The 22131-nt window shown below is 45.1% G+C and overlaps 2 long non-coding RNA genes across 2 annotated transcripts; one reads left to right on the top strand and one right to left on the bottom strand.

Moving 5' to 3' along the window:
• The first annotated feature begins 3423 nt into the window (after positions 1–3423).
• LOC135386153 (uncharacterized) lies at positions 3424–21725 on the top strand. The gene is made up of 3 exons (XR_010420611.1): positions 3424–3506; positions 17940–17993; positions 21432–21725. It is a non-coding gene; the product is annotated as an uncharacterized LOC135386153 (long non-coding RNA).
• Positions 7057–8492, bottom strand: LOC135384049 (uncharacterized). The gene is made up of 3 exons (XR_010420223.1): positions 8289–8492; positions 7390–7890; positions 7057–7325 (listed from the first exon to the last, which is right to left on the bottom strand). It is a non-coding gene; the product is annotated as an uncharacterized LOC135384049 (long non-coding RNA).
• Positions 21726–22131: the final 406 nt, after the last annotated feature.

Below are 22131 nucleotides of genomic sequence, written 5' to 3'. Positions count from 1 at the left end.
CATCTTCTCCACTTCGACGGGTGTTGATTAGCCGGGTATGCTCGTCGACGGTATGTTTCTTTAATGCCAGAGTTTTTCTGGCTCCTCCGGAGTTCTTTTCGGTTTCGGCAAAGTCGAGATGAATGACTGAGGGAACTGAGGAGTGTTATGGCAACGTCATTTGTCGGCTCTCTGGTGGTACCTTTGGTGGTACCTGGTGGTTTTACTCTCTGACACACATCACACGACTCAACATCATCTTTCACGTCTCCATTCGCGGCCATGTGAAATGTTGACAGAGTTTGAGGGTGTGTTCGCCACCCGCCCTCGCGGCCACCTGATTCCCCTCACTCATTCCCTCTACCCCATTGCTCTCTACGACTTGACAAGGTGATGTTTTGACATCTTAATGTCGTATTGATCGTGAACTATGATAGTTTGTTTGCAACCTTAAAGAGGTACTGAAACCATTTCCAAACTTTTGTTGATGAAAGCACCTCGGAAATATTGATCTATGTGTACTGAACATGTGCATCAAAACACAATGTCTCTGCGATCCCGCGTTACCAATCTGTGGCACTACGAAGGCCGCGCGCTGGGCGAGCTCTTCCATCGCCCTCAGCTCTTAACCTCCTGGACCATTTTCGGAATGACGTTCATGTTGGAGAAAGGAAGCGCATGCTTTTCCGTTTCTATGACGACGTAAGCGGTTGTAAAGAGGGAGGCGGCCAGCGGACAAAGGCTTCAGTACGGTGACCTTCGGGAACTTCGGGCAAGTGCGCACACCTAAAATGTCACTTCCTGCTCGTCTGTCAATGTGTCTCGGCGCTGTTCGGCGCCATAGTCGACGGTGGCTTGAAAGAATTTCCGTTTTGAAAGCCCAATAGTAAAAAAAAAAGAAAAAGAAAAAAAAACGTTCGATTGAGGAATGTGGGACTTTGCGTGTTGGCTCCAGGGACGACAACGTATGAAACTCAGAGAACAAGGAGCAGTCAAAAACAGGGACAACGACACAAGAAGACACACAAACAGAGCTTTCAAACAACTCTGTTTGTGTGTCTTCTTGTGTCGTTGTCCCTGTTTTTGACTGCTCCTTGTTCTCTGAATCATGTACCAACAAGCCCATCAAGCTACTCTAGTCAACGTATGAAACGATGCCATAGATTTAGTGTGTTGCATGTGGTTTCACAACCCCTTTAAAGGTCCGCTCCAGGGAATATTCATTGTTACAGATCACAACAAAAGCGAGCAGGCACAAAGATTGGTGCCTATACTAAATGTACCTCCAAAATAGTTTGGACAAATACCCCGTGTTTACGGATAACATCGATTTTTTTTTCTTTTTTTTTTCTTTTTTTTTTTTTGTCGTTCGCTCATCTGCTAAAATCAGTGACGTCACGGTCAGCTTTCGCTTTGGCTCTTCTTGGCTTGTTTACTTGCTCGCGGTTCCGCAATCGCCAGCAATCGTCAGGCTGAAAGCGAAATCGAGAGCCGCTCGTACATACAGGCACCACGAGCACCGTTTTCTTCGCCTAAATTTGGCGTTCATCGTTCTCCTTTGGCTGGTCAGTACATACAACTTCGTCTAACAACAAAGATGTTTCGTACCAAGTTACCCGTTGATTTTGTGCGTGATTGGGTGGTACGAAGCCAGTGGTTAGTGCTCTGAACTTACCAAAGCAACGGTCGTGTGTGCTGGAAGCATTTGGCATCAGAATGTTACGAGGTTGTCCACCTGACGGCCGATTTGGACTCGAAAAGTCGCTGAGGGATGCGGCACCTGCCTCGTTCGACGACGACAAAGAGGACAGCACCAAAGGATAGCAAGGATAGCAAAGGATAGCCATTTCAACAAAAATAACTTTCGTATGTAGGCGTAGCACAGCTCGGTTGATAATACGTGAAGTTCATGGTGCTCTTCGCCAGTTAGCCGCAGGCCGGAAACGCGACAGTATAATTGCACGAATGCTAGGCGCACAACAACGTGTTTTGGCATTGGCAAGCAATCCTACAAATAAAAAACACTTCGACGACGAAGGCCACGTCGATTGAGCAGACGCTCCCTGCCACCATGGCTTGTCTACATTCCCGTATGCTCCGTAGAGAGGGAGGGGTTGAAGAACACTGATACTACTTACGCCAGCGGTATAGACCGCCTAAACAAATTCCGTCTAAAAAGTGGCGGCCTCCATGTGTGTTTCGGGATGGTTAATTTATGATTATTTAAAATATGGGGCCATTTTCTGGAAATGAAGGGTGGTTTCAGACACAGTTCGATATGGGCTTCCAGAATACCGTTACAGTTTCAAAAATTCAAGGTACCCCCGGAGCCTTACCTTCAATTCAACGACAATCGTACTTGTTTGTGTAGTGTGTTGTGCGTGTGTGTGTGTGCCTTTAATTTCACTTTGAATTGTGTATCGTATAATATTGTGCGCTGTATGTGTATTCTACCCTTCCGTGAAATTAGACATGCAGTGCAGATACACTTGTGCGCTGCTTATATACCAACACGATACTTCTTTTCTGCTTTGTTGTTGCTATGTTGTTCATAGGCCAGAGCCACTGTTGCAGCGATACATCCCCTTCCAGAAAAGCACCACACAAGAAAAGAAGGGATAGTCATTCCCTGTCCTGCAACCCCATATGTATGTAACAAGAAATCAAGTCGTCAGCGCAAGACAGAGCGCAACAGAGCTGTATAAATCATATGTATGCGGTATGAAACGCGCCGCTTTGTAAATCACATGCCGTGGCTCGCTCCTACATCGCGTTGAGTTAGCGTTGAGCGTTAGTTTGAGTTAGCGTTAGCTACCTGCGTTGAGTTAGCGGTGCACCCTATCGATGAACATTCAGTTGGAGTGATGTTTAAACCGGCTGACGTTCTTGTGAATCATCCGTGAACCCGCGAGCATATGGCGACACTATACTGCTGCGCAAAATTGCTGCTTCGCCCGCACGGTGTATTTCCTGGTGGAACTGAAATATTGCCACACATTGTTAATCAGGAGAGCTTTTATTACCCAACACGAAACTTTCAGCTCAAAAAAACATCCAAAAACGCGCTCGTAAACGTTCGCAGCCAGCAAGGCACAGATTCTGAGCGTAGTCGCGCAATGTGCGTGATTGGGTGGCACGAAAGTAGTGGTTGGGTGCTCTGAACTTATGCAACTTATGAACAATGAAATTATGCTTATGCAACATCTGGATTGGAGCAGACGACGGGTGTCACAAATGACTCTCTCTAACGCAGTATGACGCGATGTGACTGCTTCGGCTAGGCTCGCCGTCCGCCCGTCTCTCGGTAGCCGGCAGATTGCGACACAACGGCTTTACAGTGAACATCATAGATGGCGACTATGCCGCCGCAGCGCTATAGCTGTAGCACAGTGGACGCGGAGAAAGAGGACTTCACGGGTTACGGTGTGCGCAGTAAACAACAGTGGAGAGTTTACGCATAGTTTCGTTTTGTTATCTCGTCGGTTACCACGCGTCGAAGTAACCTGTAGTGGTTGATCCGTGAACTGGTAAGTGGTTTCAGCACATCCACATATGTTATTTCACTTGTTGTATACCCTAATTCACCGGTATTTAAAATGTGTTCTGTTGTGCGCGTCCGAAACAAGTGCGTGCCTTGAGGAACAGGCAACAAACTTTGGGCGGTGTCTTGAAATCGCACGGTCAAAAATCTACATGTTCAAAATCCCATATCGGCACAGTTTAAGATGGCACAACCACGCGCGGGGACCTGCGGTCAACAAACTTGGACTAGTATACACGTGTACGTCTCAGTATATAGGTGCAACCAACCTTTGTTGTTGTTGTTGTTGCTGCTGCTGCTGCTGCTGCTGTTGTTGTTGCTGCTGCTGCACTTCCGCCGTAGCCCAATCGTCGCACAAGGGTGCATTTCATTCCCTAAAACGGCTTCGATTGACTTCGAAAACACGCGAAGCTGACGTGTTCCTGTGGCGATTTCGAATTTTGGTATTGCGGATTTTGAGATCTGGCAGATTGAACGGTGGGATACCATGGGTGGCGTACCCAAACCACGCATATGAACCGTTATTTTTTTCTGTTCGGGTTCAGATCCGCTGCAGCGCAAAATACCGGTTTCGAACCGGTTTAAACCGGTTCAGGAAATTTAGCTTTTGAGCAGATTGCCATGGCTTTATTTATTTATTTATTTATTTATTACAGGAAACCCTTCAACGGGAACAATCTACATTTCAGGTGCAACGTTACAGTAGCGTGTACTCCTATATGTTCAGCCGTCGTACACACACTATTATATCCTTCTCAGGGACTGGCTGGTATTTTCACAGCCAAAAATGAAGACTTGCGGCTGCTGAACAAAAAATCGCGTGCGAGGAAGCCTACAACTGCCAAAAAGACGACCACCAAACTAACAGAACTGAATGAACGAATTGCTGCGAGAGGGATATACGTCGCGCACTTGGGTTTGCAGTTTTATTTTGTTCAGTTTCGGTTTTGAATTTTTTTGGCAACGCGGCACATTCCGCTGTGTAGATCGTAGTTCTGATCTCTCACAAGGCACATTACGTCTGAACCGTTTCGCGAACCGGTAGCAGCTTGAATCAACAGATTTCGGTTCAGTTCCACTTCCGCGAAAAATACGGGTTTTTAGCGGTTTTCGGTTCGGGTTCAGTTTCGGTTGCGGTCCCTGACCCAACAACAACGTTACCCAGGTAGCACAATCGATCGGGAAGGTATCGGGCCATTACTGGGAGCAACCGGCCAAAGATATCGGGCACATACCGGCCCCGACATCGCCCCAATAACTTTTTGCAACATTTGGCGATATCGTAGAGATATCGGCCATAGATGGGTAGTTTCATTTTAAATCGAACAACGTGTGAAAGTCGCATTTTTTAATTCGCCCAGAAAAAATATATGTTTGAGGACAGTTCAAACGACGCAAATCGCGCCAAATGCGACGCTCGTGCGTGGAGTAGTTTCCGCGTAGGAGAGGGGGAAAGTCTGAGGCTGCTTGAGCACGCTTTCTTCTGGACCGACTTTGACGGGATCTAGCACCGCTAATTTTATCTCTAGGAACTGGAGGTTTTTTGTGATTATAGGCTACACCATAGACATTGTCGACAGTCACCCACAGAACTCTGAGAGCCACAGATTTTCTGTTAAAAAATGCCAAACTTGGCGTAAACGTTCAAAAAGGCCAAACTTTGTTACCAATTTTCTTCATGACCGAACGTCTGAGAAGATCGAGCTTAGTGCCATTCGATAGGACATTGAAAGAGCTTTCGTGCTGTATAGAATTCATTTTTCTCAGCCCAGTTGTTTCTGTGTTATTAGCTTGAGAATCACACATGGCAGGCGAAAATTGCCAATGTTGCATCTCAATTTTCTCAAAAATGCCATCTTCGATTTCCTTGATTATTTTTCAAAAGGTGGCGTCATGCCTCTACCTTAGACGCCAAGTGAGACAATCTTTTATTTTTGCCTGAGAGACGCGCAGCGATTTTTTTTGTCAGGCGGGGTGCACGAGGCTGCGGCCTTGCGCACCCACGAGCACGCGACCTTCAACCTCTTCTTTGCTACATGTTTTCCGTTGACAGAGAAATCAATGACCACACTGCGTGAGCTTGTTGTAGTGTCCCCAGAGCATCACTTTACGTTTACCCAATGGTCTCTCAGTTCCGTCAGGCTCATTCAAACCGTGGGAGAGTACATGAGTTGCCTGTGCGCCCTTGACGAGAAGCCCCAGTTCGACGAACATACCGACAAAGCAGTGAGAAGAAATGAAGCGCTTCGTAGAGATCTTTATCCACTGGCAACATCTTAGCTTTTGTTTCAGGTTGCCGCCAGTCCCTCAGGCAGTGTGAAAGGCACATCCTTTTCATTGGTAAAAGAACGAAAAACGGAAGTTTCGAACAACGTAAAATGTGCCCATTGCGAGATCCCTGCTGGTGGTGGCTGCCACCATTAAATTATGTTCGTCGAACTGGGGCTTCTCGTCAAGGGCGCACAGGCAACTCATATACTCTCCCACGGTTTGAATAAGCCTGACGGAACTCGAAGGCCATTGGGTAAACGTAAAGTGATGCTCTGGGGACACTACAACAAGCTCACGCAGTGTGGTCATTTCTCCGTCAGCGGGACACCTGTAGCAAAGAAGAGGTTGAAAGTCGCGCGCTCGTGGGTGGGGCGCGCAAGGCCGCAGCCTCGTGCACCCTGCCTGACAAATAAAATCGCTGCGCGTCTCTCAGGCAAAAATAAAAGATTGTCTCACTTGGCGTCTAAGGTAGAGACATGACGCCACCTTTTCAAAAATAATCAAGGAAATCGAAGATGGCATTTTTGAGAAAACTGAGATGCAACATTGGCAATTTTCGCCTACTATGTGTGATTTTCACGTTAATAACACAGAAATATCTGGGATGAGAAAAATGAGCTCTATACAGCACGAAAGCTCTTTCAATGTCCTATCGAATGGCACTAAGCTCGATGTTCTCAGAGGTTCCGTCATGAAGCAAATTGGTAACAAAGTTTGACCTTTTTGAACGTTTACGCCAAGTTTAGCATTTTTTAACAGAAAATCTGCGGCTCTCAGAGTTATGTGGGTGACTGTCGACAATGTCTATGGTGTAGCCTATAATCACAAAAAACCTCCAGTTCCTACAGATAAAATTACCGGTGCTAGATCCCGTCAAAGTCGGTCCAGAAGAAAGCGTGCTGAAGCAGCCTCAGACTTTCCTCCTCCCCTACGCGGAAACTACTACACGCACGAGCATCGCACGTGGCGCGATTTGCGTCGTTTGAGCTGTCCTCTAACATATATTTTTTCTGGGCGAATTAAAAAATACGACTTTCACACGTTGTTCGATTTAAAATGAAACTACCCAGATGTCGGGCCGTTGTCCTCTGCCGATATCATCCCAATATTGTGCTGGTGTCAGCGCCCGACATCTGTCCGGTCCCTCACCCCAATAATATTGTTGTCACGTCTTTTCTCCACATTCTGATCCTTAAGGTATTCTCTCTGCTCTTGCTGTTAGTAATACTCATCCTATGTCTGTATTAAAAAGCCAGATGCACACGTATCAGTATGACTGTTTAATACTATGTTTTAAAGCATCACAGACATAAAGGTCAACGTATTGCAGGTACAAAATATTACAAAACAGCACGCATGCCTGACAGTGCTCCTCCATAGATGTGTGTACTTGGTATCTGACTATCAATCGTCCGTCCTCTGGCCCCACCCTCTTTTATCTCTCCTCTTTTCCGCCTAACTTTCAGCTTCTTTCTTCAGCTAGCTTTCCTATGCGTCGTCCAATTTCACCTTCTCTAGCACCGTTTCACTGCCTCTGAAAAGAAGTTTGTAGAGTTGTCAACCTACATCCGAATCTAAACCGTATGTGTTCCACATACCCATAACAACACATCCACGAAGGGCGAGTTGCTGGAAAGCCTTTTTCTTCTGCAGACCCCTGAGGCTGTGTTTTAAGGCAAGGTCATTGGTCAATAAGCATTTCATGATGAGGATAACTGAAGAAGGTAGTGTTGCTCGTCCAATGCATGCCAGAAAGTCAACCTGCGGTAGAGGAAGGAGACCACATACAAGGTGTTCAACGAGTGTCGTTTTGCCCTTAGCAACACATATATTACACTGTAAAATTAAAGAGGACCGGGTCTAAGGGACTTTATTTATATACTTAGATATATGAGTGTTTATAGTATATAGTATATACCATATATAATATATAATGTATATAATAACACCACTTTCTTCACGAATGCTGGAGATGAGATTTAAAAAAAAAATGCCCTGGCCATCTTCAATTTGTTGCAACAACTCTCTGGCCTCCTTTTGTACGTTCTTGTACCTCTTCCAGCGCGACGTTGCGTAATTCGGTCACATCACCGGTGCACCTGCGAATTAGAAAATAAAAGCACGACTGGTGACGCATAGGAACACGCGCCGCGCGAGCCGACAGCAAAGTGTCTTCCCACAAGAGCGGACGCACTGATACATCAGACAGACAGCAATCTAATTGAAGAGACCGATTCTAATCCCCGAACTGTTACACAACCGTGACAGCGGAGCAAACCAACGAAACAAACTTGCACCACTTGCAACTATGCCCACTTCTGGAGATAAGCGTTATGCGTTTACTTTGTCTCGGAAATTGGCGACGGTTGCACGATAGCGAGGGCATGACAGTTTGAATGTACGGCGCTGCATGTACTCTGTGAAACGTCGCAAGAAGTCTTGTACTAACACAACACGTTACAGTTAACCACAGAAGCACACTTTAGCGGCTTCTTACCTGTGAACACGACGAAGTCGTAACTTAAAGGTACTGTAAAGCAGTAGACAAGCATGATATGCCGGTGATGTGACTAGAGACTTTGTTGCTTCTAAATACCATATGCGGAACCATACGACCGACAACGCGCTATAAATATTTTTTATTTGCCATGAAAGATGCGGCGTAGTGGAGCGGGGCGACGCCTGGTGTCAAACAACCCCCTGTACAGCGGGCAACACTGAAAATTGGTATTACACACTATTACATTGGAACTTCGTTATTTTAGTAACCATATTATCAGTTTTCCTGTTTACCTATGCATTCTGAAACCCCTGTTAACAGTTTTACCTGTTAACCCCTGTTTTTGCGAAGCAGGTGGGAGTAAGTCGCCATCTTCCCATGCATTTCTCCCTATTCAGCGCGTCAAATGGCGGCGGCAGCCATCAGACGTCCCACAGTTATTAGCACAGAAATATCTCTCCCCATACTTGGCGCAAAGTATAAAGTGTCTGGGCACACTGTGCCTAAAGTTGGATGATTGTTTGGATCCAAGTGGATTACAGACTCAATCCAAGCCATCCAACTGGCAACTTGCCCAAGCCAAGCCTAAATGCTCCTAATGTCAACAAGAAGCACAGCGAAGGCGAAGATAATGCGAAATCGTCGGTTTGTGAATTGAGGAAACGTATTTTTCGAAGTTCTTGATCTACAGTATGCTGCACAGTTTTGTGAAATTGGTGATTTGTGGCTTCCGGGCTTCAAGCCTTGTTTACGTCGTCGCGTTTGTTGGAGTAGTGTTGTCGGTGCTGTGGCCTTTACATTTGCGTGCCATTTACCACTTCTACCATGAACGATGACCTGCGTTCGTTTTTGTGAATTCGTTTCAAGTTTAGCGAAGTGAAGTACGCAGCATATGGATCATCGCTGCATCATGCAATTGGACTATTAACAGATGCATCAAGTTGTTTGCATCGAATGAACTGCGCATGTTGACGGTACTTCGCACAGAGCTCTGTGGGTCGATGTGCGATATCACAACCTGCCGTGATTCAGGCAGAGTAGCTATTCAAATGCACGAAGTAGAGGGAAATGTGTAGGTGAATGAGAGGGCAACACACAACTTTGTTGCAACAAAGAAAATCTGAGAGTCACGATTTCATTAGAGAACAGTACAGTAAAATTAAGCTGTTTCACGGGATAGTCGACAGACATGTAGCTGCTGCTGCCAAGAAGCATGTAAAAACGTAGTTGTGGATGGGATGCTGTTCTACAGCGCTACGTCTGAGCAAACTATACTTGTGTCAATCTTTTTTTTTTAAAGTATGCTTCCTAGAAAAGGGAAGAAAAATGTGGAGGTACAGCCTTTCAGTTTCCCATCTGTAAATCAGGATGACATCAGGTGCTTCTGATGCATTTGGGTGTTATAAGCTTCGTAATTTTTCTCTTTTCTCTGTGCAACTGAACCTCAGGTAAAGGAAGTCAAATATACAGTTGTCGCAGTTAATGGTCGCAAATGCTGAATGTTGTCAAACGCGCCTTGCATAGTTTATTTTTGCACTAAAATCACTTTATGTCATACATACGCATTGATATTGCCACTAATTAGTAGATATGATACATGATTGGAGTTCAGACAGAGATCATGTTCAACCAAAATTGGGGCTCAACTGATTCGGGGTAATAATCAGTAGGAGATGAGTTTAACTCAAAAAAGTCAGACCGTAAATATAATGTTGTAGGTACACAGGCTGTTCGACACAGGTACACCTCTATATTAAAAGAATGGATGGTGATCATGAGTGGTCTACTTTATTGTATCGAATACAATTAACACACAATTTATGAATGGTCAATATTCCTGCAAAATATTGTAATTAATTGAGATTCATAATGCGAGGCTTATAATTTTGCAATAAATAAGGAAATGGGTTTTGCTTGAGAGGGCACTGTTAATAAAATAAGGGAATTTGTGAATTTCATCAATCGAGAGATGATTCTATTTTGTTTCAGTGAAAATACAATTGCATTGACTTTCTCTGTAACAAGCTGTGACTGTATCACACAGAAGCATTCACCACACTGCACTGTCAGTGTCGGTACTCCCCATATAAAAGAGATGATCGACTGAGCAGCCACGATGTAGAACATGTTGTAGCACATACCTGCTTGATGTAGTCAGTCGTAGTGTCCGCGCACTTTGCTGGAGATTCTTCCTTGGTTTTGGTATAATTGCACAAAGATTTAAGCCATAGTTTTGTGGTTAGCACATGAATTTTAGTCATGTAACATGTGCTAGATGAATATGCCTCACACAAACTATCTGGCCACCCTTTTTTGGCTTTTCTGGCTTTTAAAAATTACATTTATGCAGCATCATGTGCTTTTAATTAGTACTTTACTTTTTAAAGGATTTGAAAACCCTTGCTCAAGCAAAAAGTACGCTGCAAGCACACTTTCAACTGAATGGCCCAAGTGAAGCCGTTCCTGTATCATGGCTTCATGGCAAATGCTTGAAGAGGTTTGCATCTGAGACACACTTTGCTGTTGGATACTCTTGCATGACCTGCACACAAGCACAAGCAGGATAAAATTGAGAAACTTCACAAATAACTACAGAGGCACACTGACACTAAAAGGAATGAAACAGTGTAAGCTCCATCACCTGAACATGTATACTTTGTTGACCTGGTGCCGGAACGCTAGGGCATGCACCAGGCTTCAGTACAGCTCGACTGTGTCCACTATAAAAGAAGCATTGCTGAAAATGAGTGGAGCACATGAGGTCGTGTTTGCAGTCAGTGTAGGATTTCACATTCACTTCCTCAAGTCGCTGAACCCATTTGGAATATCGTTCCGTATGTTGTTGTGGAAGCCTGTGAGGGCGACAAATTTTCATTAACAATGTTACAGAAACAACAGAAGTAGTGCCCTTTTATCTTTATGTAGCATACTCATAATACACCTTCAAATGTGTCGGAAAAAGCTATAGGATCTCCAGCTGCAGGTGCATGCATCCCCAGAGCCTTCTCGAGTGGAGCTGTTAATGGGATGGTGCAGCATCTGCTTGCCATATTCCCGGACTGAAAATATCTGAGTGCGTGTATTATCTTGAGGAAAATACAAGGTGCTCCTATATGTGTGTGTACTTGTATCTGAAATACAGTTTTTTCCTTAGTAACAAATCAACAATAGTATAAATAAAGTAATAAAGTAAATAATAAATAAAAATAAAATAAAAATGTAAATAAATAATAAAGTAATCAAACAAATATAAGTAACTGGGATAAGGTGGGTGCTAAGCGGCATGCTACCTTGCGGCATGTGCCCTTTAGTCAATACTGTGTTAGTAAAATATTTCTGATGTTGAAATTTATAGGTTTGAGTGAATATTACAAATATAAAGCTATGTTTGTACATATTGGCACTCTGATGTACAAAGCTGCACGGCCAGGGAAAATACAAACTTAATCCACTCAAAAACATAGTGGAAGAATTTCACACACATGAAAGTTGGAAAAGCAGGCTACTTACTTTAGGAAAGATGCTCCTGATCCACCCTCTCTACACTGCTTGCAGTTCACTTTTATGCATTTATTGGGCAACAACAATGACAACTTTATTTTAAGATAGGGGAGTTCCATCGCCAGAGGCCAATGGGGAGTTTCATGTTTATGTTGCTAACTTCCGAAACAGAGCGTCGAAGCTCTCGAATTCCGGCTCCATTTACAGGCATCGGTAACCACGATATCTTTGAAATCGCCAATAAACTCACTAATTAAAGGCACGTTCACGCGTTTTATGGCTTGACAGGTTTGACAACCACGGAATAGAAACCGAAATCTATGTAGGCTCGAGTTAGAAAGCTCAGAGGTGGAGGCCAGTCTAAAAGAACACATCGGAACAATAAAACACACAAGATATGACCCCACTCTAGATTTAATCGCTTTTTATCACGTTTCACACGTCTTTGTTTGGTACACACAATGACAAAACGACAAACATGAACCAAAACCATTGTTCAGATTTCCTCCGCCAAAGCTAGCGGGCTCCGCCAGTTCTGGCCTGGCAACACGGGGACGCCTAATGGCGGCTTCCTTAGTTTGACGGCTGTTTTGGATGAGCTGCGGTGACCTGTTGCGAAGTAACCCAACCCAGCGCTGGCCGCTGTTCGATGGAGGCTCTCCCTACTTCTCTGCTGCGCCTGCGCGCTCCTTCTGTTCGCGGCCTCTTTCGAACGAACAAACTCCCTTTGTGGACCTCTGTGAACAAGCAGGTCCCGACCGTGTCTGGCTTCTTGAACGTCTGACACATTTTTTTTTCAACGTCTTAGCATTTCATTTCAGTTCGCTTATCCGTTTATCCTCACATGTGGATCGTTGTGTGGATTGCAGGGGCGGATTTTATGGTGGATTGTGGTGGATTGTTATGTCGGGCCCAGTGTCCTACGCATGCAATGTGGTTGCCGCCGTATGTGTCAGGAGTACGGATTACATTTCGGATACCTAGTACAGTGTTGCCCGTAATCTTTAATTGTAATTTTCTAATTAATTGTACCGTCGATTGGAATGAAACTTGCGCAGTTTTTGTTCTGGTGGCTTGGACTATCGAATAGCCACACTAAATGACATTTGATCGGTGGTGCTTTACAGTACCTTTAAAGGTACTGTAAAGCACCACCGATCAAATGTGGTACCAGCAGCCGGGAAACGAGAAACTTTGTTGGGAGAAGCGCGCTCGACGTCACCGCTGCGCATGCTCAACGCAGCTAATACAAAAAGAAAAAAAAACTAAATGCTGGTACGTCACCTCCACCGCACAGTCTCTCCTCCTCGTCGTTCTCTCTCCCGGCTCTCTTCGCACACCACTCGTCGCTCGGCCAGCTCGGCATGACATCGGCTTCTGACCGGGGAGGATCGGCCGATTTCCGCCGCTGGAGCGCCAGTCGCTCCCGCGACTGGCCCGATAGGATGTGCTACGACTATTCTGTCTGTGCGACTAGTCTGTGCACTAGTCTGTGCGACTTGGGTTACTGCGAGATGGCCCAAACCCAAACTAATCAATGTTGCTTCATTTTGTGTTGACAACGCCTTGGTGTTGCTATAGTGCGTCCGCCCTGCTAAGCCTAACCTCCACTAAAATGTTCGCTTCCTTCGACGGACAAACGCGCCAAAACACGCGTCTGACACGTTGCCCACCGATATATCCCATTTCGGTCATCCTCAGACTTCGCAGACAAAAGCTTTGATGTTGCAATTTGGGATTTTGGTGTTGTGGATTTTGAGATCTAGGGCTTTGAACGCTGGGATATCGCGGAATGCCCGAACAACGTTGCTTCGGTTCGTGTTGCCAACGCTTTGGTGTTGCCCGCCATGCAAAGCCCCCGTCCCAAAAATGTGTATTTGTATTTTGTTCCCTCACAAGTGGTGGAGCCCAGAACAAAAAGGTAAATTCTAGCTGATTTCATTCTGTAAAACGATTTCGACGGATATCGAAAAAACGCGACTTACCCGTTGATATCCTATTTTGAAACATCGTCACACTCAGACCACGCAGGTAAAAGCTTTTGACAACGTCCACTCACTGTCCAACGTCCACTTGTCTAAACTGTCCCACACATGATTCGCTCGCATTTTCTCAAAGTTCGACTTGTGCAGAGCCCGAAAGACAAGTCACTGTATCGCATCAAAAACACAGTTTCAGATGTGCCTCCATTTTTTAACGCTTTTAAGTGTTGAAAGGCAGGACAAACGCTGACTTGACAATTTGCAACTCAGACGCTCAACCAGTGGAATTCAAAACTGACTGTGGGTGCGTTTTCTTATTCAACCCGAGCAGCCAGGAGTTGGGTAACGACGTCAGAGCCTTTATCATCGCGTGACTGCAGAGTAGCCACCTTTGACCGTAATTTTCGAACGGCTAGAGTTACTCTGCGCTCAAAATGGCGGACTGGCCTTGGCGACCTGACGGGCGAGACGATGTGGAAGTGCTGGCAGACACTCTGTTTAAAACTTAACGCAGATGCGTGCACTCCAGCAGATTTTGAAAATTCTCGACAGGTTTTAACCAATCCTACATTTCGAAATAGAACACCACCCAATATTGTCTGTCAACAAGACGGTTGGTTGCGAGCTTATGTGTGACGTCAGAAACGACGGCTACCCTTCTTCAGAGCAGAGTAGACTAGAGTTGTCACTCCATGGCTACTCTGGCTAATTTTCGCCGCAGAGTTATGACGTCATTTTCGCTACTCTGGCTATTTTTCGCCGGCTGAAAGTAACTCGGAGTTGCCAGATACCTGTGATACCGATAGCGCTCTGTCAGCCGACAATGAGGTCGTAAAGTTTCGGTTTCAGACTTGGGTGAAGTCTGCAGAAGCTTCTGCATTTCGATATTCTCGGATTGTTTGCGTGATATTTACGAAGGAAGGAAAGCTGCGCCAAGGACCATACGATAACAGCAAATTGTAATTAAATTTTTCATGTTAACAACGCCCTCCTCCACGAATACGGTCTAGGAAAGCAAAGTTGAAAAAAAAAAAAGGGGGGGGGGTACTCTCTCTCCCTTGGAGACGTCCGCGAGGTATTGGGCGTACAGTTTACTTTGGTGACAGTTCATTTCAACTTTTGTTTCATTAACTTTTTTCTAGGAAATTAATTATGGCTATTCAGTGAATTTAACCCTACACCAAAATGTAACGCCAAAACATTACATGAACGATCGGAAGGACGTAAATTCTATGTCAAGAAAATTCGTGCACAGGATGCCGTGATTGTTATGGGTGGACATGTATTATAATACATTGTATTATAATTGTATTACTGTAGCACATTTTTGTATACTCGTTTTCAAAAAGTATTTGGGTTAGTATGATAATATGCAAAATATGTATTGCCAGTATTGCTGTATGACTTGTACTACACTGTTTCAGAAGTATTATCGTATTTGTATTATAATTAAAAATATATTAATACTGCACACCTCTGGCATATTATAACTCAAAACAAATACTTTTCGAAAATGTGTTATTATAATACGTAATACCACGGTACTAACACAAAAATGTATTACATAATAATTGTGATACAATATAGGTATTAGAATGATACATCCCCACTCCTGGTGGTTATGAGCTGCCAAGTCGAATGTTTTCAATTTTCGCTGAGTTCGTCTATGACGTACGCGTGAAAGCATGTTCTACCGTCAACAAATGCATTACCGATTATACAGGGTTTTTTTTTTTTTTTTATCCGTTACAGATTCTTCTTTCTTTCTTTTTCCCTCTCTTTTTAGGCTGTGAGAGCAGCACTGGTGCCATTTCTGTTGGCGCGTTACACGGCCATAGGGACGTCCTGTGGGAAGAGCACGTAACTACTGGACGACTAATTGCCTAAAATTCATTAATTACCTTTTTACTCGGATGTTTTCTCGAAAATGCGAGGCAGCGGAATTGGAGGCGACCATTATTTGAATACGCCACCCTCTTTCTCAAAAATACGAAAACGAGCACGTAAGATATGTCGCCAAACTTTGGTATGCAAACGAGGCGAAATCAGAATTATGCACTTCTCGAGCGCAAGAAGCTCTGTGACAAACTTGGCCAGTAGAGTAAATTACGAGAGTCTCTCTTTGATGTTTTGTAGGGTCGCGTGGGGATACCCGAGAACGAACGTGCAGACAGCAACAGATGAGAAGTGTGCAAGCGAGCTGATGGATATTCGATGAAGGCAACATTTTCTTCAGTTTGAAGAACGAACGACGGAACGAGTTCGTCCCTCAAACTCAAGGAAATGTTGCCTCCGTCGAGTGCAGCTGCGGCAGCTGCACTTTCCAGGGGTGTAACCCTTTTCACCTTCCTCATCAGGAGGTTAGGGCGATCCTGAAGTAAACCATAATCCAGAAATGGGGACAGTTTTAGGGTGTACAGGAGAACAATAAACTTCGTCAGGTGAAAAAATAACGTGCAGGGGATCCCCCCCCCCCCACACCCACACACACACTTCTTGAAACCGGTAGCACGAAGCTACACGGAGCTCGACTAAGGCTGGGACACACCCAACTAACTCATGGATTCCTACTTCGCAGAGAGGAAGTCCCACACCAGTGCGCACAGCTTTCAGTACTGCTTATCGCGTGTCCGTTACAAGAGTCCCACTGTCACTGCCATTTTCACGAGTTTTATACGTGCAGTTTATCGCTTCACACAGCCCTAGTATAGCGTGATGAGCCGCCCCTTTTACTTTTTAGAGGCATTGGCCGTCTATCTGCTGATATAATTGTTTTTTCTTTACGACAACTTAATCATCGCGTTTTATAACCTTATTTGCTTAGTATATTGTTTTTAACATAATCGCTTTATTCGTCCGCTTTTACAGTTCTGGCGCATATGTATATAGTCGTAGTTGCTGATGCCGTAAAGCCCCAATCATCATCGTTATCATCACCATATGCTTCCACCAGGGGATTTGAGGTTTGGTTCCCAGAGTTTGCGCACTTTTGTCCTTTTACGTTTTTCACCTTTCATTTGCTTCCTCTCCTCTTATTATTTACGTGACCACACCGTACGTTATAGGCTATATCGAGCTCTCCTCCTCATTATTTTCGTACTTGATGAAAGGCGGTGGTAGTGGTGGTGGTGATGGCGAAAGGACTTCCCGTTGTCGGCCTCACATATGTGGGCAACGTCACGACTGACGCCCTGGGGAATGTGCGTCCTGGGCCGACTTCTAAGGGTACTGTGCAGACATATGTCTGAAAGCGTCTGAGGAAAACCCAGATGAAATGCAGTCCACTTCCTGAAAGCTCGTACACCAATAAGCCGTAGTTTCAGTGTTTTTAATCTTTTTATCCTAGGTTCTGCCCTCGAAGCTCTCTTTACCTTTTTGGGTACCAATGGGACTTCGATCCTTATTGTGAAGGGGCTCCTTACTTGATTCCCCGCGTCACCACCACCAATGGGGTAGAGTGTCGCCCCTGGCGGTGGAACTCACCATTCATCATCTCACAATAAAGTTGTTGTTGTTGTTGTTGTTGTTGTTGTTATCTCTTTATCGCTTGTGTTGACCCCTCTCCCCTGCGCGCGTCAAACTAAACAGCATTGACAACACTGTAAAGCGGGCTTCATTACGCTGGCAAGCGTAAGGTGAAGCCGACTTCCTGAATAGTGTCGCCTGCCAAAAGAAAACCACTGCGTTTCACTCACGTATGGACTCCCTATATCATCTCTAAGTGGTCGTCTTGCACCAACGAGCCCTGACGTCGTAGGCAAACATTGTCAACCACTGACTCTTTCCACCGCCCCCCCCCTTTTTTTTTTCATATATTTGTTGCCGGAAAATACTGTTATGTGGGGTGCGACTGCGAAATAACTTCCGCTGCACTAATGTTACCTGCACTGATGCTGCAATGGCCTAATGAAATCTACCAGTTAATACGCCCTCAAGCGAAAAATAACAAGTGGTTTATGAATCAGTTTTCTGAAAAAGTTGTTTGCAAGGGGGAGGGATATGTTTAATGTTCCATAAATAACTTGTAAGTGGAGAAGTTTTTCGCCTGGGGCCCACTAGAGTAATAGAATGAAAATGCTTTGAATAGTATGTGGCGGCAGTTATGCTGTCTGATTTCATACTTTGCAAAATGCATGAGGAGGATATTCTGGACTGTCTGTTTCAGTGTCGGCGCAGTACTGTTGCTGAAGAATCATGGGACTCATTCTCGGAGCTGCGGGTAAGAGTCCACGAACTAGACATCTATTCCACAAGGCACACATTAATTTTTTCATGCCCAGCACATGGTAAGAGGTATCGTAAGATATCCCAATTGCAATCATGGTTTGTTATGAAAACAAAAATTGTTGCAGTTATTGCTACTAAAATATTATTGATGGTTGAGAGCATAATACCTAATATAATTTTTTTGTCTTTTTTAATTTCTTTCCGTTTAGGCGCTACCTGGGAAACGGTCTCACAACCCCTTAGGATCAACTTCTATATCGATTATGCATATCAACACCAAATGGCCAGTTTGTTCTACACATAGCACTGAGAGAAATAGATGGTTAGAGTAGCGGCAAATGAGGATCAATGTAAAGACAGCTATGTCTTTAAGTTTAGAGAAACGTATACAAAAGTTTAATTTCTCCCTCAACAACTTCTAATTACAGCGCGTTGGCCAACATAACAAACACAACAAACTATCGAACAACAAACTATCTTGGAGTCAACATATTGAGCGCGTAAATGGAAAGTCGTTATAAAAAAAATTAAGTGTAATCCGACGTCCGGCGCCAGCGTCCGAGTAACAGGATATACCACTCTTATCTGCCCTGTGCTAGAATATCGCTCACCAGCGTGGTATCCATTAGGACGAACGAAAAAGAAGAATTGTTTAGTGGAAGGCAATTAGGATTTTTTTTAATAACAAATTTGGCAGACATCATTCGCCTACACTAATTGCACAAGACGCGTACCTTACTCCACTGTCAGTGAAAGCCAAAATGCGCAGTATTGAAACGTTCTTGCTTGTATGTAGTGGAAAGCTCAATATTCGCACAGAAGATTATTTGACTTATGTGGAACATAGAAATACATGACTGATTGACTGAGACCTAGTATGTACAGTGCTGGACAAATGTTTACAGAACACGCTCAGGCCCGGCCATTCCTTCCTCAGAATGACACGCTATAGCAGCGAATGGTACCGTACTGTACGGACTTGCAAACAGTTGTCTGGGTTACCTATACACAAAAACGCGATTCAACGAATGGGCGCCGCCATTAGTGCTGCCACCCCGTGGTAGTCATAGGAACTGTGCACATCTGGACTGCCGTTTGCCGAGTTCCTTCATTTTCCCGTGTGTGTTTTCGTTCATTTTCGTGTCCGTTCATGTTCATTTCATGCGGTTTCATTTTCTCCCGCTCGGGAACCTGTGTAGAAAAGATATCCTCACGTGAACAATTGTGCATATCGCACGCGGAAGCAAGCAGTCTTCTTTTTTCCGTGATGTTTCGAACATTGATACGCTACTCCGATGTTGCCCAGATGACTAGTTATAGGGAATGTTACGTTTTTATCGATCATACTCATTAGTGTCATTAAAGACGGCGACCACCAGTATTCATCCCAATGGGAAGAGCGATCTTGGCAGTCCACCCCCGTTGTGTCGTCGCTGGCAACGAGGCTAAAGAGCGCACACAGACTGGTGGTTTGAGAGTAAAGCGACAAAGTCTATAGGCCTAAGTCCGTACGGTTACATTCACTGCTACCGTGCACTGGAGCGTGTTCCGTAAACTTTTGTGCAGCAGTGTTCAAGGGTTGTTCAAGGTTGACTCTTGACTGACACTTTAATGACTAAATGTAATTGAATAAAACAGGTCGAAGTGCAATCGTTCTCGAGTCAGTGACACGTGCAGCAGCGGTAGCTGTCATGGTGGCGAGCGGTGTGTCTGTACAGCTATGGAACAGCTAGCGGTACATATAATCAAGTTACTTGTGAAGGAGAACGTCAAACCAGCTGATTGGCAAAGATTACAGGCACAGTATGGGTGAAGGGGAAGAGTGTATGACTGGTGCAGACAGTTTGACGAAGGAGGGGGTGTGTTGACGAATGAACCACATGGACGCGTTCGTCCGACTGCAGTCTGGTCATTGCACATCGCAGGCGTTGAGTAAGCGATCCACGGGAACCGGCGAGTAACAGTTCTGGACATTGCAACCCACCGTAAGATAAACTTCGGCAGCGTGGACACGATCATTCGCGAGCACTTACGGTTCCGCAAAGTATGTACAAGATGGGTTCCCCGACACTTTACTTGTGACCAGAAGGGAGCACGCATGGCAGTCTCTGAGTCGCTGCTGAACCGGTTTCAATCCGAGGCAGACGAATTTTTGCATTCAATTGTCACACGTGATGAAACGTGAAGAAAGAAAAAAAAAAAGAAGCAACATCGAATGCCGACATCAGGCTTCCCCGCCGCCAAAGAAAAGCAAGATGCAGGGGAAGTCTGCTGGGAAGTCCATGAGAACTGTCGTCTGGGACATACGCGGTGTCATCCACAGCTTCTTGGAGCAACGGGTCATGATTAATGCCCAGTACTACTACACGTTGATGAAGGGTGCCGTGCGAAACACAATTTGCAAGAAACAGCATTTGATGTTTTTTGCGGATGTTTCTTGATCCGAAATGCTATTATTCTATGTGACAATGGCGGCCTCAGACGTCTAACTTGACGTTCGCAACCCTAGCCGAAATTCGCTGGGAGGTGTTGCCCCGTGCCCCTTAGTCCAGCCCCTTAGTTGCCCGTGCCAGCTGAGATTTAGTCTTAATCAGTTGCCATTTGCTTGGGCCAGCATCCAGCTTTGCCAGAGCAGCTTGGATGAAAAACGTTCCAGACAGATTGAAGTCATCCAGAGAGATGTCCTGCGATGTCCACGACAGCACCCCACTTCTTTCTACGCCAAAGGCACCAAAGAGTTGCCACAGCGATGGCAGTGTGTCTAGGTGCGCACGGTGAATACTTAGTTTGGTGTGTACATCATTTTTTATTGTATTTAAATAAAGGAAACTCTCGCTCAACCTTGAACGCTTGTATTTACGTGAGCTATCCCGTAACATCCGTTCTTTCCGCTTTCGATTAGGTAGTGGAATTCCATCCCGAACGAGGTAGTATAGGATGTAATTCGCTCTGAAAAACCATAATAAGCTAAATGTGCAGTTCGCTGGATTATGGATCATGCTGAGGGATTATAGATGGATGAAGCCGCGCATGATGGTTTCATTTTATGCGTGATTAGTTTTGTGTTGCGTTATACCGCTCCCAGAACCCGCGCTTGCAAGCAGCATTACTGCTGGTGGTGAGCGTTTTCTGGCATAGCGATTGGAATTCTCCCAGGTGGCCATAAAATGCGTGAAAATCGGAAAGAAATCGGAAAATTTATCACTGACTTTTAAGTACCAGACTAGAAAGCAGAAGACCACGACAATTTCACCATCGTTGAACCGAGAGCGTCACAGATAGCAGGGAGAGTCAGCAGTGTTTCTTGCAGAGCAGCAGCCTGTCTCAGCTCGATGGCACATATTTTGTAAATGAGTGTATATATGAACGAGCTTGCAAAGGACCGGTACGTGAGTTGAGTGTTTTACATGTCTGATGTCGTATTCTGCAGTCGGAGCCGGCCTGGCACTGCTGTGTCCGACTGTTGTCCTGGGAGCCCTAGGATTCTCCGCAACAGGAGTAGTAGCAGGATCGCTGGCGGCCATGTGGCACAGCGCCATCGGCGCAGTGGTGAAGGGAAGCTTGTTCGCGCTCCTTCAGAGCATTGGAGCAGTTGGGCTACCAGCGTCTGTACAAGTGGCATTGTGTGCGGTAGGTGCACTATTTGGTGCAGCAACCTTGGTCTGAAGGAAAAGAAGAAGAAAGTCTGCATTATGTAAATATGCTGTGGCTGAAGTAAAATGAAAGAAAAGTCTTGTCCGCGACTACGTAGTAGACGAGGCATTCGTGATCTGCACCCTGTGTTCGATGAACTGGCCTGTAACCATCTGGCGCATCCGGGGGGGGGGGGGGGGAGTTAACGGTACCCCGTTCGATTACAAAAGGAAGTATGGTTATCGGTATTTCCATACCTTTTATTGGAGTAACGAGTATCCGTATAACGATACCATATTTCGTCAACGGGTACAACACTGGCGAAAATACAGCGGCGCGGCTATCGTGACGTGACGTTATCAGCCTATAGCAGTGACCTCAGTCCTGAAATTCCAAGATTCAACACCAGCGATGCGCGAGAGTCGACTCCCAGCGACTCTCTTCTCGTTGCGGGACGTTGTAGTCGATGACGTACGATGACTTTCACACGTTACGAC

The sequence above is a fragment of the Ornithodoros turicata genome, chromosome 2, assembly GCF_037126465.1.
Source record: "Ornithodoros turicata isolate Travis chromosome 2, ASM3712646v1, whole genome shotgun sequence".
Taxonomy (NCBI): Eukaryota; Metazoa; Arthropoda; class Arachnida; order Ixodida; family Argasidae; genus Ornithodoros; species Ornithodoros turicata.
Note: the sequence above shows the minus strand (reverse complement) of the source record. Positions and strands in the feature narration are given on the sequence as shown.